Genomic DNA, 11,685 nt, shown 5'->3' with positions numbered 1-11,685 from the left:
ACTGCATAACGCCTCAAAGCGTGGTCAAAATAAGTGCATATCTGCCTGCAAAATAAGTCACCTACCCCTTGTAAGTCTTCCAGTGTGCAAATGCTCATTCTCTTTCCTCTCTAAAAAAACAATTTCTCTGCTGCTCTGTCTTCTGGTTGTTTGTATTCTTGTGGTTCAGCTATATCACTATGAGTAACAGAACTCTTACCTATGGCTACAACTTCCTTTAATGCTCAGCTATCATCAGTCTATGCATGCAAGATTCTTCTTTTTTTTTTTTTTTGAGTTGTGTTATGACTTGTGGGGAAGAATTTCCTATTYGAAGAGTTTTATACACACTGATGCACTGATAACTTTTAATTTGAGGGGATGTATATTTTCAGATGGTGAACAATTTCTGCTGTAAGCCACACTGTTGAAGGAATTCATAAAACAGGTAAGTAAGGTCTCAGTACCCCTTTAAGGAGAAGATCTTTAAAAGAGTGCTCCTGTCAAATTAAGACATTTGATAATTTTCCTAAATGGAAATTATGATCTTATGGAAGTACAACCCCAAGTTCAAGAGATGGAGTCTTCTGCTTCCTCTGACCCTCTCTTGCTATACCACCTCTTGAGACCACTCTGAGGTCTTAAGAAGGCCTTTAAARGGAAGTCAGAGAAATCACAAACTGAAAGAGAAAATGTGTGTCTATTTAACACTTTAACTCTTTGGGGTGTGAATAATAATCATGATCTACTATAGCAAAGGGGAATTCATGTGGTTCAGTGGAGCTGGACAAGATGTGAAAGTGATTCTCTCATTGCGAATGGGAAGAGTTCAGAGTTTTAGAAGGGGAGGGAAATTCAGAAATGTAACAATGAAACATGCAAAAGAACATATGAAGCTGCAATGGCAGCAAAAAAGAGCTGCCCCTGTTGTTTGACCTTTTTAAGTTGTTCATTCTAGTATGTATGGGTTTGGAAATGTTAAACACTAGAAAAATGTAACATATTCTTATTAGAATCACATATGCTGCCTATAGAAAGTGTTGTGAAGAGTTTCTCCTCACTAATATTTGGAGAGCTTAGTGATAGAAATGACTAGGGGATGAGTAGTATGTAAAAGTATCCGCTCAGACTGATTCAAACCAATATGAATTATGCCTGAGTCAATAATGAGTGTAGGATTAGGCATACTGGACTTGATTTTCCTCTCACTTACAACACTGAAATTTATAATTAATTCAATAGACTGCAAACCACTACTAAAAGTGGGACCTGCTATGTTCAGTCTGTAGAATCATTTTAAAGAAGAAGCTGTTTTGTAGCTTAGATGATCTGAACCTATTCAGATAATAAGCACTTCAAAGCTGGGACTTTTCTCTCCTAAAAATTGATCATATAGTGCCCAGCACATCAGCACTGGGAGGTACAAATGCAGAACATGCACATTACAGTGGGAATGAATCCACAGTCTTGAGGAAGACAGCTGAGTGAGCATGAGTGGTCGTCGATAAGTGTCTCACCTGGTTCAGTGCTTCTTAAATGCAACAAATATTTGACTTAGGTTTCTTATCATCTTTTAGACCCATCTTCCTTTTATTTACTTTTGCTTTTGTTATTTCACTGCATATAAAGACGTCTTTGTTTCCCTGTAATCTCTGGCACTGCATGGCACTGTGATGGAAAGGATCGTAAAGGGATAAGTGAAAATGGCACATTGCCAGCCACTACTGGCACAGGCTGAAAAGAAGAAAGATCAAAACTTTTTTTGTTTGTATTTAAAGAAAAAAAACTTGAAAATGTGCATCACCACTTTTAAAGACAATTTTTATTTATCTTCATTTGGCTGAACGTATGCCATTTGCTAGAAAAGTGATTCTTTTTCATGTATCTTTACAGCTTTTCCTCCCATATATTATTGGTTTTAGTTTCATAAAACAATTACAAATGTTTAAGTGCACGGATTGCCTTTTTTTTTTTTTTTTAAGTCAGAAAACAATTATGCTTTGATGTATTGGTTTGATGAATTCCCGTGATAAGGTTGCTTACCCCCCCAATCTCCTCTTTTCTTTTTTATGATATTTTAGAACTAAATTTTGAACAAATATCTTCCTGTCTTTTCTAGTGATCAGTCTCAGAGCAAAACTCAGCAGCAATCTCAAATTCTGGGCATGGGGAAAAAAAAGGGAGAAGAAGGGCTAATGGGTAGTGTGCTAAGCCTGTGCCACAGTTCAGTTCCTCCCTCAGCTGCATGCTTCCTGTGTGACCTTGGACCTTATCCCACTTCTCGGTATTCTGTAAAATAGACTTAGAAATACTTTACGTTGCACAGAGGTATTGTGAGAGATAAACATCAAAGTCTGGGAGGTGCTCAAACACTACAGCGATAGAGACAAGATAAGTACTGTACACAGAAAAAAACTCCATTATATGACTGAAAACCCCAAACAGCGCTTTAATCTTTAGTCCCATAGTTTAAATAAAGCCCTGTCATATCCCATTGTGTAGTTTTCATAAATGTTTATTCCAATAGCCCTTTTGCAGTGACCATCTGGAATCATTCAGTCGTACAGTACTACTCCAGGCACTAATTAATTTCTTAAGTCCTGAGAACAGGGGCCTGAGCCTTACCAAAATCTGATCAGTGTGAGACCTAAAGGATCACGGCCAAGCTAGCTAGATATCTCTGAAATTCAACTAATCCTAGGGCCAGCAGGAAGCAGATCAAGTCTATGTTAGTTGGAGATCTCAATAAATTAATGATGAAATAGAGGGAAATCACCCTTAGATAATGATATCATATAGTGGAATGAATTATTATCCCAAGGGAGTCTTTTTTCTTCCTTTGGTTTTCCCATTCCTAATGTTTGTCTATGTTACCCCAGTCTAACTTAAACCATAACAGTTTTTTTATGGTGATTCCCATCCATCAATATAAAACTGGTTATATCAGGTTAGCTCATATCAGTAAGCTCTCCCAGTGCAAAATGAATGGGCTTAAATAAGTGTTTTGTAAAAGTGCTTTTATTGAAAGGGCTCAACTACATAATCAAATCACCATGGTTTAAGAAATTACTGGGCACCCACTGTGCTGTGGTACCTCTGTTCATATATGCGCTTTACCCATGGAAAATGCAAGGTAATATGACCTACCTAAGCTGTCTTTCAGTGCAGACTAAGGGCATTCACGCACTGATGCATCTTAAGTATTTAGTAAGAAAAGAGCCCAATAATTAAACTAGTAGAAATTTGCGTGTAGAAAAGCTTTTTAGTTCCACCCCACCACAGCTACTAATCAAACTTATTCAAGCAATTCAGTATATTCTCACCATTTTCCAAGCTGTTGGAAAGCAGGCTTGTACATTTGTACTCCTCTTCCTCGATTCCTCCTCACCTCCAGAAGCCCAGAAGAGTAGAGAAAGATCAGGCTCTCTTGGCCATTGGTTCACTGATCCCTCATGTGCTAAGCTGGGACCAAACCTTTGGATTGCTCAAAGCCTTTGCATAAGGTCTGAGATTCTGGTGGCAACTGGATGGGTGACACTGGCTTAAGGTAGATTACTATGGTGACAGCCCCTCTATTAAGTCCATGGTGCCATGTGAAATTCACACCGGAAATGAGGGATGGTAGAAGGTGAATTTCTGCTACAGTAACGCTCTGAGCTTCAGATATATCCCAGATTAATGGGGAATGCAGAGAGGTGGCATGACAGCAAACGGCGATAAAGGCCTTTAATAGGTTTGCATATAGAGAGTGAAATACATTTATGGAATAGTAGAATAAATAATCAATGTAAATAATCACCATCTGAGCTAAAATGGCTGATTGCATGTTTGCAATCTCCTGAACTGAAAATAAATAATTAAATAAATAAATATATAAAGCTGTGTGACTTTAAAATGACAAAGACATTAACACATTGCTGCTCCAATGAAACACAGTAGAACAAATCTGATTGGAGGCTGGTCAGTTTGTGCCTGATGCCTAAGCGAGAGCTTATTTTTTACCACAGTCCCTAGGGCACTGCTTTATCTTCAAAGCTTGAGCCAAGAAAATTCACATCTTCAAGTTGTCTGCAGGCTGTTTTTCTTTCTTTCTTTTTTTTTTTTTTTGGGGGGGGGGGGACGGCTTTTTTTTTTTTTTTTTTTTTTTTTTTTTTTTTTTTTTTTTCCTTTTTTTTTTTTTTTTTTTTTTTTTTTTTTCCCTCCCCCCCCCCCCCCATTTCTCCATCCTGGCTCAGTTGAACAAACCTATTAATCTCCAGTCAAGTGCACACATGCAAAACTCTGATGAAAGAAAGCAAATGCGAAAGAAAAGCAGCAATACTCTACAGAGCAACACCAACACTACTATTTTCCTTCTGGTTTCCTCTCTGTGTTCAGCAAGATTTTATACATACATCTAGTTTCCAACAATGTGGCAAGATGCAGCTTTGATAAATCTACTTCACTGTAAACTTGGGCCAGCAGCTATCTTACACGTGGCCACTACTTTGTAAATCAGATGATAGCATCAAAGGATGGGGCTGTTTCAGGAGTAAGTTTTCCAGATTCCAGTGGTCTGTGATTAACAAAAATTCTGTTGTGAGCGAGTAGGTTTTGGGTAGGTAATTTCCATTTGTGTCTTTGAAAGGTTCCCTTTAACTGGTTATCAGTATTTCCGTAATGTAACAGGGAAGGAAAAAGATACCAGAAATATCTGGTACCTCTGCAACTCTACTCATAAATTAAGCAATTAAATATGTGAGATCTATGGTTAGACACCTAATAGACTCAACTGAATAAACAACAATCTAATAGGATGAAATAAATCTATACTACTGTGGATCTCATAGTAACGTGTGAGACTAAAGATACACATCAGTATATTGTATTGCTCGAATGTGCCAGTGTTTTGAAAATTTAACCCACTGTATATTTATGGCCATTTTCTCTTCCTTTCCTCTACCCACCCCCCAATTATTTCATTCTTTTGGAATGTGATTTAGCGTGGAATATTGAATCTCTTCATTTCAGGGCATGCACACTGTTTACCTGTAACTCGTATGCAACTGTATCTTAATGGGATCTCAAAGGAGGGGTCAAGGTTATTTAGTTTCCATGCTTAATTCATTCTTGAGGAGGTTTAAATAGAGACTGACAGCATGCTAATGTTTGATAATTATTACCATCAGCTAAGGGGAGAATCAATGATCACCTAATACCTCCGTTGGTTTTAGAAACAGATCCTGAGACTGAAAAGTCAAAGTCATTAATCAGCCCGTAGCATGATCTACATAAAACAAACTACATCCTCTCAGCACATAAAGCATGTCGTCTCCTGTTCATGCATGTTATCTTTCAATTTACATTTTATGCAGCTCTGCCTAGCTCTATGATCTCCGGTCAATTTTCTGGCTTACAGGCATGTTTTAAACACTTGCAGCCTCTTTTCAGGTTTCACCATTTTCATCTTCATGCTGCTAGCTGAAGCTGCAAGTAGGAGGTGGCATGTACCAAGAAGGGGGAAATCCCTGCCTGTGTGGTACAAAGAATAGCTGTTTGCTAGCAGAAATTCTGGTCAGGAATGGCTGTTAATGAGAACCGATTTACTAGCACTATTGTTTATATTATTTTACATAGTTTATATTAATTTTTGTAGTGTTTACATTAATTAAGAGTAGTATAAAAATAAATAACAGAATTATTATTTGTTCTATTACAGTATCAGTCTCAGTCATGCCTAGAATTTTTTCATACTTGAACTGTGTAATTCCAGAGACAAAAACAGTCTCTCCTCTAAAATGCTTGTAACTGAATATAGCACTGGATATCCAGATAATATAATAGGTAACACAGTTAAATATATTTCCAAATATATTTGTGGGCTTCATTCTTAATAGCATCTAACAGAAAGTAAACTGAGACACAAGTAGTCACCAACTGATATTTTCACAGTTTTCCATTAATCTGGAGTCTGGAATTATGGCATCTTCTTATACCTGGCCAATTACTTTCTCAGTGCTATTTCTTCTCTATCACCTCAGCAAGCAGGCTGTGTTTCTGGTGCGTAAGGTTTTGAGATTACTCTCAAGTGACAAATGATGATATATGTACACACAGTTCAGTTTTCTCACTTTAACGTGCTAAGGCCCTTGGAAATTAGGCTCTTTGTTTTTCATCCTGGGCAATTGAGAAGAGAGTCATCCTGCTTCAATATGAAATTTTAACATTTGGTTTGGAAATATTTTCTGACTTTCACAAGCCTACAGAACAACCACAGAAAAGACAAGTCTCTTGACATGCACCTTGTGCTTTAATCAYAAGAACATCCTTAATTAGAGGCAAATTCTGACACTGAGACAATTAGATCACTTGTGGAATAAGGTAGTCCTCAGTGAGAGTGACAGTCGCAAAATCTGGTCCTTGATAAATGAAAGGCAAAGTTGAGTACCTCCCTAGGACTTTGATGACAGTGCACAGTATCTCCCTTGTCTAAAAGTCTGAAGGCTTCCTGCTTCCCCTTATGAATGCAAAGGATTTCTAAATATGTTCTATTATTATTATTTATTTTAAAATAGGGTAAATTATTTATTTTCTTTTTATTCTTATTTGAAGCAAAAATAGCACTCACRTTCCTGATATTAATTGGGTGAGATTTTTCAAAGCTGCATAAGCAGTGAAGGAGTGGAATTAAAAATCCTAACTGTCTTCCATCCATTCACTCACATGGCACTCACCATTGCTATGGCTCGCCCAAGAGTCCCTTTTCTTACCTCTTGTTTTGGACTATGTCTTCTGTGTTAAAACACCTCCTAGGGCTCTCAATATAAAAAGTGACTGCTCTTCATTTGTCATCTTTATTGAGTTTCGTGTGCTTATTTGTTTCCCCAAACTCCATGTAGCATATTTCAATTTAGCTTTGGAACCAACTCGTGAAAATAGGGCCGATTCTTTTGTCAGTGCATAGAACTTACTAGATCCCTGTGAGTCTCAAATATTTCTAAGACGATACAGAATATCTACAGGGTGTAGTGGAACTTCATTTATTTTCTGTTTCTAACCTTTTAGAGCCAGTAAACTGAATCAGAGGGAAAATGAGGTAAATATTTTGAAGAAAAGGAAATCTTCCCATACTGCATTGATAAATTTCAAAATTCTACACGTTTTAACCTGCTCAGATCTATGGTTAATATTATGCATCCGTTCTGCTGAGGAAGTAGTCAGTGCAGAAAGCTCAGAAGCCCATCATTCTCCAGCTGCAAGCTGACTATTTATCCAGATTAAGATTGTATATCACCAACGAACATCAAGATCTCTTGTGGAAGGTAATGCTCTAACCTTAATAATTATGTAAGTTCAGGATGTGTTGTCTGGATGAGAGAAATTTTCTTACAAGCAGTAAAAGTTTCCAGGACTACATGAAAAAGAAGAGATCAGTGGCAGTACTGCTGTGATTGTTCATACACCAGGAAGAAATTCTTCCTCTGGAGAGGAAAGAAGGCATAAGGGGCCAAAATTGTAATGAAGACATGGAGTTATAACAGGAATAAATTTAGCTCCATGAGTTTAGATGAGCAGCCTGGACAAAATGGTACGTGACAGCTCTTCGGAGACAGGTTTTCCTCTGAGTCTGTACTGCCACTTTAGCACTACATGTTTTTCTTAGCCCTAATCATATGCAGTGCAAGAAAGGAAAGAAACTCAGCTGCTTCTAACTGCTGAAAAAGACAGTAGCTTTAGAAATTTGGATGAATGGGTAAATGGATGGATGGACGGAGAGTAGAACCCCACCAAATAAACTCCTCACTATTTAGGCTGGTCAATTTTCTGATCCTTTTTTCAATGAGCTAGAAGCAGCACACGGTTGTAACATCTGGAAAGAGTCAAGCTCGATATCGCAGTGTTCTGACATTGATCAAATCTCTTATGCAGGGCAATCAGAGATTCTCCACCTTTTTAAAAGGAAAAAAAAAGTAGTAAAAAATGTTTSTCCTTTTTCCATGATACCAAGACACCAGAATAAAGTGAATGACAGATCATCTTTGCTAACCAGCATATTGGGCTATTGTCATTACAAAAATATTTAGGAAGGGTTAGAGAAATCAAGTAGACTGAAGAAAATAAAATTAGAAACTGTTTTTGAATATAGAAAAATTGTTGTTTATGACAATTCTCATCCAAAAGAGATGAGCAGATTTTCTAGTAGAGTAGATTCTCTACTAGAATTATGGATGAACACTAAAATAAAATTAAAAAATCTTACAAAATGAGGTTTAAAAAAAAAAATCTCTAATTATCCAACCAACAACAGGACCATTGTCATTAACTACAAGAAGTTTACTGTAATGAGTATGTCATCAGAGGTTTCCTTTTGCATACAACTTTCTGCCAGCATTTTTACAATCTATTTAAGTTTTAAGCAATAAAAATTGTACCTCTGGATATTTTCTTGATAATCAAAAGCTACTAATATCAGTAAAAATATTCAGATTTTGGCTAACATTCTTTTGGGGTTTTTATCTGAAAGTGTTTGCATATGCAATTGACTTCCAGGCAGAAATTTAGACATTTGTCCTCTAAATATTGGGAGCTGGAACAAATAAGTTGGTAGAGAAACAACTACTTTGATTTACCCTTGTAATTTATTTTTGGGCACAAAAATATTGCTATACCTTTAATATATGCAAATTGCATGAACATGGAGCATAGGTCTGCATCCTCTGAAAAATTCCTCCTTAATTTGCTAGACAGCCTTGGTTGCATATTTGGATAAAGCAGCAAAATTAATGGATGAAGGGAAAGCGGCAGATGTAATGTATTTGGATTTTAGAAAAACATTTGATACAGTGTCTGACAAAACCTTACTTGAAAACTTAATTGAAGTTGGCTTGGAGAAGAACAGTGTTATGTGGATTGAAAACAAACATTAATGGATAAATGGGTAAACAAGACTGCAAAGAATGGATAATGATAAACCGCAGTGTAATGATTGAGGAGTGGTGCCTACCGGGGCACCAGAGGGATCAGCCTTTGGTCTTATGTAACATCTTTATTAACGATCTCAAATACAGAGTAAGCAACATATTGACAAAATTAGTGGATGATACTAATGTGCAGGAGATGTAAAGGAGAGGAATGAAGAATTAGATGATTTAATTATAATAGCATGAATAGAGAGTAAACAAAAGAAACTTCCAATTGTTTCAATGTACAGCACTACAGCTGGATACAAGGAATACAGCAAGGAAATAATCTGTGGGATAGAAGATCTTCTGAGAAATGATCCAGAAGTGGCGGTTGACAATTAAAAATAAATATGAGCTTTCCTTATAACACAGCAGCAAGGAAAGACCAAGGCCTTTGAGGTCTGAAGATGCATAAAAATCATGTCATAGAATAATGAGGTTATAGTCCTTTTTTACATGACTGTGCTCTTCAACTCAAATGGAATTTTTTTTTTCCCCGTTCTGGACAGCTGATAAGAAAACATGCCATCTAGAGCAACAAGTAAACACATGATCAGAAGGGAGCTGCATGGAAAAAGAATGGGCAAAGGCTAGAGGATACTTGATATTTAAGAAATATGAAAATGGATGTCACAATTCTGTACACAGTTGATGATAGCTGAAAACAAACTTTTTTCAAGATGAAGATATAACTGAAAACAACAAGATATGACTGAAAGTAAAATGTAAGCTGAATAAGAAAGGACAATATCCTTTATATCGAGTATAATTAGCTGCAGAACAGTTGTCTTAGGAGAATGATGGGATGAACATGCCTGGATGATTTTTACAGTAAAAGTTCTGGTTGCATCCCACTTCTCTGAGGTGGTGGAAAACACTTTCTGCCCTGACACATATCCAATAGCTCAGTTACACTCCACATATCTGACACACCTGGTCTAAACCACAAATAGGGTTGAAACCTTCACAGCAGGTCAGCTATAGTGATTTAGAACATATGCAAGCAGGGGCCCTGTCTTCTCTAAGAGTGTCTTCATTGATAGAGAAGCTGGAGTGTGGCAGGGAGAGGGAGGTCAACAGCATCTGGAAAGTTTGGCTATGCTCTAGGGAGACTCTGCAGTTCAAATGCCCAGAGTAGGGTTTGGAGCTAGGATTTACATCTCCTTGTGCCAGCTTTGATGAATTTGGTGCAACATTACATTGCAAAGGGTGTCTGGGAAATTCTCTGACTATCATGTGAGGTGTCAACATGTATGTAGAGGTGTTATGTAAAGTCTAGTACAACTACAGTAATCAGATGTATCAAGTGACGAGCTGCTCACAAAGTCTTGGAATCCAAGAGAGTTCCACATGGGGATGCACCTGGATTGAGAAGCTGGCAGCCTTGCCAAGGGGTCAGAGGAAGAGGCCCTAGCCGAATGGCTATTTGGGGAGCCTTTGCCAGAATCAGTTGTGGTGCATCTCCAAGGGCAACAGGCTAGCTGCATCGCAACCATATGCTGTGCAGACACTTTGAGAGGCATGGTGGGTGAGAAAACCAATATGGCTCAGGAAAGCTGGCCCTTCTGAGAGACATCAACAGTGAAGTAGGACGTGATGTCATTTGCCTGGAGCCAGCTTTTATGGGGAAGGAATTAGCCCTTTATTTCCCCTCCTTGGTAGAACATGCATGCCCAGCCATGTGTCTGTGTCGTGTGGAAACCACCACTGCTGTRGCTGCTAATGACTCTGCGACTCTGAGGCCAGCAAGGAGATTAATACTATGATAGGTTTCACCACATATGATTGTAATGGTCATTTTTTATTAGTCTGTGAGGAAAGTTTAGTTTCGTAAAGATGTTGTACGAGTATCAGTTCTTGAGACAGATATGTACCAGATGAGATATATATCTTGTGCTGTCTCAGAAGGATCAGGGTCTACCATATAATCAACATTAAAAGCTTCTATAAATTGTGTAAAGCAGTGTATGACCAACACTTTATATTTGGAAAGTTCTTCTTTCCTCCTAAAGGATCCTAGAGCATTTTATCCCCTCATCTGACACTGAAATGTAGCCACCTCTCGGGTGGAAGCCAGCAGCCATTCAGCATCAGGGAGAGTGCCATTTTTAAGCAAGATAAATGCACAGAAGAAAGACCATCTGTTAGCATGCCAGTCAATTTGTAGATACAAGTAGATCCATAGCAAGTTGTGACAATCCTGTGTGCCAGAGCCCCCTCCAATATTTCTAACAGAGTACAGGCAAGCATAAGGAAGTCATTTGTGTATGTACTAGTGGTGCTGTCAGTCTGCCTGGAAGGACTTTCTGAGTCCTGAGATATCAGTATTCTCCTCAAGGACAAGTGACTGAGTGGATCCGAGGTTATCAGGCAGGGGGTCCTGCCATAGAAGGGCATAAAGGTAGGCACAACAACTTTTTTGCTCAGCTCTAGTCAGTGGCCTTTGCCAAAGTCTTAAGCCAAAGCTTCTCCGGAGGAGTGCCCAGAAATGTTTGGCTCTAAAACCAAGCTTAGGGATCTACAAGTGCCAAGTTGTAGAAGCCTCGTGGAGTTTCTGTGGCCAAAACCGTGGAAAACGAAATTTGCTCTGAATAGAGCCCTTATAGATCAAACATTCAGAGTAGACTAAACATCTTTGACAATGAGTCTAAGATTTCATGGTAAGGCAGTTTTGCTCAGTAATTTGTTCAGATCTAAATGCTTTTAGTTCTTCTAAGCTCATTTCTCACTAAATTATTTTCTCAGGACAGTTCGTCTGAACATA

At 38.0% G+C, this 11,685-nt stretch overlaps 1 long non-coding RNA gene across 2 annotated transcripts in view; it reads left to right on the top strand.

The window, feature by feature from the left end:
* The first annotated feature begins 265 nt into the window (after window positions 1–265).
* LOC112972728 overlaps window positions 266–11,685 on the top strand; it is a 67,025-nt gene continuing 55,605 nt past the window's right edge. For both annotated transcript variants that reach the window (XR_003255767.1, XR_003255768.1), the window contains exon 1: window positions 266–427. This is a non-coding gene — a long non-coding RNA (uncharacterized LOC112972728). The remainder of the gene's footprint in view (window positions 428–11,685) is intronic.

The sequence above is a fragment of the Apteryx rowi genome, unplaced genomic scaffold (assembly GCF_003343035.1).
Source record: "Apteryx rowi isolate R43461 unplaced genomic scaffold, aptRow1 scaffold_5, whole genome shotgun sequence".
Taxonomy (NCBI): Eukaryota; Metazoa; Chordata; class Aves; order Apterygiformes; family Apterygidae; genus Apteryx; species Apteryx rowi.
Note: the sequence above shows the minus strand (reverse complement) of the source record. Positions and strands in the feature narration are given on the sequence as shown.